The sequence below is a fragment of the Lampris incognitus genome, chromosome 18 (genome assembly GCF_029633865.1).
Source record: "Lampris incognitus isolate fLamInc1 chromosome 18, fLamInc1.hap2, whole genome shotgun sequence".
Lineage (NCBI taxonomy): Eukaryota > Metazoa > Chordata > Actinopteri > Lampriformes > Lampridae > Lampris > Lampris incognitus.
Genome location: NC_079228.1, coordinates 12,154,553 through 12,160,552, shown reverse-complemented (window position 1 = coordinate 12,160,552; position 6,000 = coordinate 12,154,553).

Here is a 6,000-nt window from a genome sequence, read left to right as displayed (position 1 = left end):
TCCTTAATCATTCATCTAAACTTGGCCTTCTTCGTCACTCCCAGTGAAAACCTTGGCATTTTCAACTCTGCCACCTCCAGCTCCACCTCTTGTCTTTTCGTTATTTATGTATTTGTTATTATTACTATTATCATTATTATCATTCTTCTTATTATTATTATTATCATCATTATTATCTATTTATTTTGTTATTATTATTATTTTCGTTATTTGACTTGCAAATATAATAATAATATTAATTGTTATTTGACTTGAAAATATAATAATAATAATAATAATAATAATAATAATAATAATAATAATAATATTTAGTGAATATCTAAACAAGGGCAGGATATGAGCTGCTAAATACAGAAAACAATTAAAATGCTTTTTGATGCTATGAACGTTTTTTTTTTTATCTTGACGATGTTTGTTATCGACTGGAATAAAATGGCCCTTTCTCTTCACCTACGGTCTTTTGAGAAAGGCCAAATGCTTGTTTTTGATCTATGGTTAAAAACACGGCCTGTGCCTTTAGTAAGAGAGCTGGCGTTGGATCGGCTGAGGGAGCCTGGTCTGCTGCGTCCGGAGGGCCCAGGGACCACGGCCCTGCCCGGAGCTGTGCCCTAAGAGGCAACACCGAGGGCGGTCTGACAGGATGCGGAAGCGGGGCGGGCTAAGCTAACTGCTAGCCCATGCAGACCGGCGGTTCTGACAGTCATCCTGGCTGGCGTTGGTTCCCTTGAACAGTGTTTTTTGTTTTTTTGTTTTTTTAGTTTGGATATATGTGTCAGTTTGGATATATGTGCCAGTTTAGATATATGTGTTAGTTTGGATATGTGTGGCCTTGTAGTTCTTGTAGTTTTTGGATATGTGTTTTTGTCTTTGTGTTACACTGTTGTGGGCTGGGGGACACAATATAACGACAAATAAAGTGTTCCTGATTCCTGAAACTACGTATCTAAAGTAATATGCATTACACGGCAATATGATATGGTTCATTATTCACATGGCTGGGCTCGATCCTCCGCACAATTTTGCATGGCACCGGTGAGCATAGAGCAGTTTAGGCCCACCTTCAACATTTCGGATCACTTTAAGAAACACAAACAACACACAACATTTTTCCCCCCTCTTATTCCAGAAGGTAAATGGGTTCTGTCAGCCCTTTCTCCGGTACTGTCCCAGAACTAAAACGGAGTGCGCTGATAGGTCTGGTTATGCAACACTAACGGGAATACAATATCTCCATCCTTACTCGTAACTTGCCCTGTATATTTGAAATCCACGTCCTTTTGTTATTGAAGAAATACATGTTGTAAACATCACCAATATCGCTTAGTATCTTTTATTCACTTTAATATTTCCGAGTTTCATTAAAAGCTTGGCGACATGCTCGCCCAAATGTCAAGAGGGAGGATATACCTGCACTTCTCCCATTACACATCAGGCACTGCTCTACTCTGTCTGCCCACATAGCATCCGGATGTGGGCCACATCAGGCACTGGTGGTCTTCTTCTGGCCCTGACTGAATGGATGTGAGCCTGAAGTGGCCCACATGTATAACAGCAAATATGGCCCAAATATGCCAAATCAAACGTGGGCCTTTTTTGGCAAAGATGCGGTGCTCTGGGCAACATGTGATCTGGATGTGACCCTGAAGTGGCCCGTGTGGTAAATGGTGAATATGGCCCAAATATCACAAATCAAATATGGCCCACCTTTGGCAAATATGTGGCACATGCGGCGTTGCTATGGCTTGGTTCTGGCCCAGATCTGGCAAACAGGAGCGGACCGCCCAAGTGCCATCATGCCACGCGGTATGTGGGCCGGATGAAAGTGTCGGGTGTGGGACGGGTCCGGGCCACAGCAATTTTGCTATCTGGGTTTCATCCGGGGCGGCGTGGCGGCACAGTGGTTAGCGCGGGGGCCTCACAGCAAGAAGGTCCTGGGTTTGAGCCCTAGGGTAGTCCAACCTTGGTGGGTCATGCCGGGTCGTCCTCTGTGTGGAGTTTGCATGTTCTCCCCGTGTCTGCGTGGGTTTCCTCCCACAGTCCAAAGACATGTAGGTCAGGTGACCTGGCCGTACTAAATTGTCTCTAGGTGTGAGGTGGTGTGTGTATGTGTGTGTGTGTGTGTCTTGGCCCTGTGATGGCCTGGCGCCCTATTCAGGGTGTCTCACCGCCTGCCGTCCAATGACTGCTGGGATAGGCTCCGGCATCCCTGAGAGCAGGATAAGCGGTTCAGATAATGGATGGATGGGTGGGTTTCATCCAGGATCATATTTTCTTGTTAGTATGTGCATAATAATTTGGGTTGTAAATGAGGAACACATCCACACTCGTTTTATTCCCTCCCCTTCTGTCAGGATCTGCAACGTCATGCCCATGTGAATTAGCTGCGGCCTTGTATGTTGATCAGAGGCGCCTTTTGTTCCTCTAAATGCTTAAGCCAATTACAACAGTGAGTCATATTGTGTTGGCACAGAGCACCGTGCACAAGCACCCGTCCTCTTTTCTGGGAATCTTTGCGCAGTGTAAAATGTGAGACTTTGTGTACCCGAGGAAGATGTCCACCTGCGACAACTTAATCTTTCCGAATGTGGTCACGTCAAGAAGACGTCTCTTCTGACAAGACATTGCGTCCTCAGTTTTTTTTGTTCTTTTGGTAAATGTATGCGTCCAGTCCTGCTTTAGCAGCAGACACGAATTTACTGACACAGCAAACGTTCATATTTCATGGCCGCCACGGAGAGATCAGGAATCAGGAACACTTGATTTGTCGTTTCATTTCATGCACTGGCCTACATGAAATGAAATGACACATCGCTTCCCCCAGCCCACAGCAGTGCAACACAAAGACACAAACACACACCCAGACTACAAGAACACATATATCCAAAATACAAAAAAAAACTACAAAACTACCAAAACACATATCCAACATATCCACAAAAAATATATATATATATATAAATATAAAATAAAAATAAGAAAATCACTGTCCAGGAGAGCGAACGCCAGCCAGGATGACTGTCGGAACTGCCGGTCTGCATGGGCTAGCAGTTAGCTTAGCCTGCCCCGCTTCTGCATTCTGTCAGACCGCCCTCACTGCTTCCTCTTCGGGCGCAGCTGTGGTCTTTGGGCCCACCGGACGTAGCAGACCAGGCTCCCCCAGCCGATCCAACACCAGCTCTCCCAGCCAGACAACCTCGACACACCTCCCCGCACTCCACACGACGACATCAAAAACACAGCCAACGCCAGGCGAGGCCGCCGCCAGACCGCCCTCGGTGTTATCGGAACTACCGGTCTGCATGGGCTAGCAGTTAGCTTAGCCCCGCGTCCGCATCCTGTCACACCGCCCTTGGTGTTACCTCTTCGGGCACAGCTCCAGACAGGGCCGTGGTCCCTGGGCCCACAGGACGCAGCCAGGCTCTCCCAGCCGATCCAGCGACAGCTCTCCCTGCCATCAAATGAAGACAAACTTAGACATGGACGTGGACAAATACACTACATGGACGGTACTGGGTGAGGCCGCTGTAAACGTAAGTTCACGCTGCCATCTTCCGCTCTGGTGCGGGAAGATGTTAAATTATGGATAGATATTTTTAGCCGTGTTGTGTTGTTTTGTACTCATATTTCCCATTTTGTGGCCGGGCCCACCTTCTTCTTCTTTTTATTGGCGAATTGCAACCAAATGGAGCATTATCGCCACCCACTGTTCCATTAAAGAGTCCTTGATTTGTATCCTTACCATCAGGCCAGTATCCTTGAGAAAGGTGAAGATATATTTAAGTACATCATTCCCAGTGTTCCTTTTGAAAATTGAGTTTAGGTCCATGTGTATAATATCTTTTTGTTCCAATATAGCTTGTAGTATGAATCTCTCTCTTGCATATGTTGGGCAAATAAAAAATACATGTTCTATAGTCTCTGGTTGGCAGCATACTTCACAGTTCCCTGTTTGATGTTTCCCAAGAAGTTGCAATGAGGAATTCAGTCTTGTCTGACCTAATCTTAACCTGCTAATGATTTTCCTTCCTTTTCGATTATTGTCCCATAATTCCTGCCATTGTGCTTGACCTTGTGTCTTATAAATTATGTAGTTTCTGCTTTGCTGTTTGGAACTGACAGTTCTACATGACTTGCTTTCAATCCGTTTTTGGCCAGTTGATCCACTGTTTCATTTCCCCTAACACCTACATGAGCTGGTATCCACATGAATTGAGCATCTATTCCCAATCTAACACTCCTGCATAATAGCTGTAATATTTCATAGAGAATAACTTGTTGACATTTCGAAGATGTATTTTTTAAGGCTGCACTGGAGTCTGAGCAAATTAAAACTCGCCTTTGTTGAATTTCTACTACCCACTGAAGCGCTAATGAGATAGCCAACATTTCTACTGTATACACCGCTAAGTGATCCTCACTCGCTTTTTCACTCCGACCTTTAACTCAGGGACATAAAACACACAGCTGATGTTTCCATTCTCTGGATTTTTGGATCCATCAGTAAATATAGTCCATATATTTCACATATAACAGTGTTCACATAAGCCTGCACATTGATTGTATTTCTTTTTGAGTGTAAACGATCCAATAGAGAGAAATCTACTGCTGGTTGAGGTAGTAACCATGGTGGAACAGCTGACATTGAAACAGTTTGACTAATATTTCAGTCTCTGATTCTGAATTCCTTACGTATATCTGAGACACCAACTCAAAAAAATTCCTTTTTTTTAAGTTTGTTACTTTCCCAACTCATATCTAAAATCTGTTTTGTAGGATATGAATCTTTATGTCCCTGCGGAGTTGCCCAGTAATTAGCCATTAACTGTCCCCTCCTTAAATAAAGAGGCATTTCCCCAACTTCTACCTGAAGTGCTGACACTGGTGTCCACTTGACTGCTCCACAACACAACCTTAATACTTGAGCCTGGATTCTGTCTAGCCTTTTGAAAGAAGTACATGCAGCTGAACCAAACACAATAAAACAATAATTTAGGACCGATTCAATTGAAGCTGTATAAATGCTCCTTAAAGCAGCTGTATCAGCCCCCCACATAGTGCCTGCCAAGCATCTCATAACATTCAAAACTTTTTTACATTCATCTTCTAGTTTATCAATGTGATTTTTCCATGTGACCCTCTCATCCACCCATATTCCAAGGAATTTAAATGCTTTCATTTTCTTTAATCCTTGGCTATACGAGTTTTAAACTAACATCTTCTCCTACACTTTTCCTTGTAAAAAATACAGTTTCTGATTTTTCTACTGACAACTTAAACCCCCATGTCAGAGACCAGTTTTCAACTTCTATAACTGCCTCCTAAACTTTTCCCACAGCATATTTTATATTCCTACACCTTTTACAAAGTGCCCCATCATCTGCAAAAACTGACTTACCAAAATGTGGACCTACCTGCTTATATATATCATTTATCATAATGGAGAACAGAAGAGGACTAATCACACTACCCTGAGGGCTTCCATTCTCAACTACATATCGCTCTGAAAATGAGTTCCCGACACGAACTCGAATAGCACAGCCAAATAAAGGAAGAGTGGGGTAGTTAGCTGCACACAATTGGGGAGAAAAGGGGGGGGATTCTGAAAAAAAGTCCCTCATCCAATTATATACTTTACCTCCAACACCCATACTATCCAATTTTATTAAGAGTCCTTCCTTCCACATCATGTTATAAGCCTTTTCCACATCAAAGAAAACAGCTACAACACACTCTTTATTTACTTGAGCTTTCTTGATGTCAGACTCCAGGCATAACAATTAATCTAAAGTACTACACCTTCTTCTAAGCCCACTCTGACATGAAGTGATTAATTCATTCTTTTCTATGTAATACGTCAACCTTTCTGTAACCGTTCTTTCCACAATTTTGCATACGTGTGATGTCAAAGCTATAGGCCTGTAACTAACTGGAGTGGTAGGGTCTTTCCCAGGTTTTTGGACAGGAACAATGACACCTTTTTTCCACACTACTGGAGGCTTA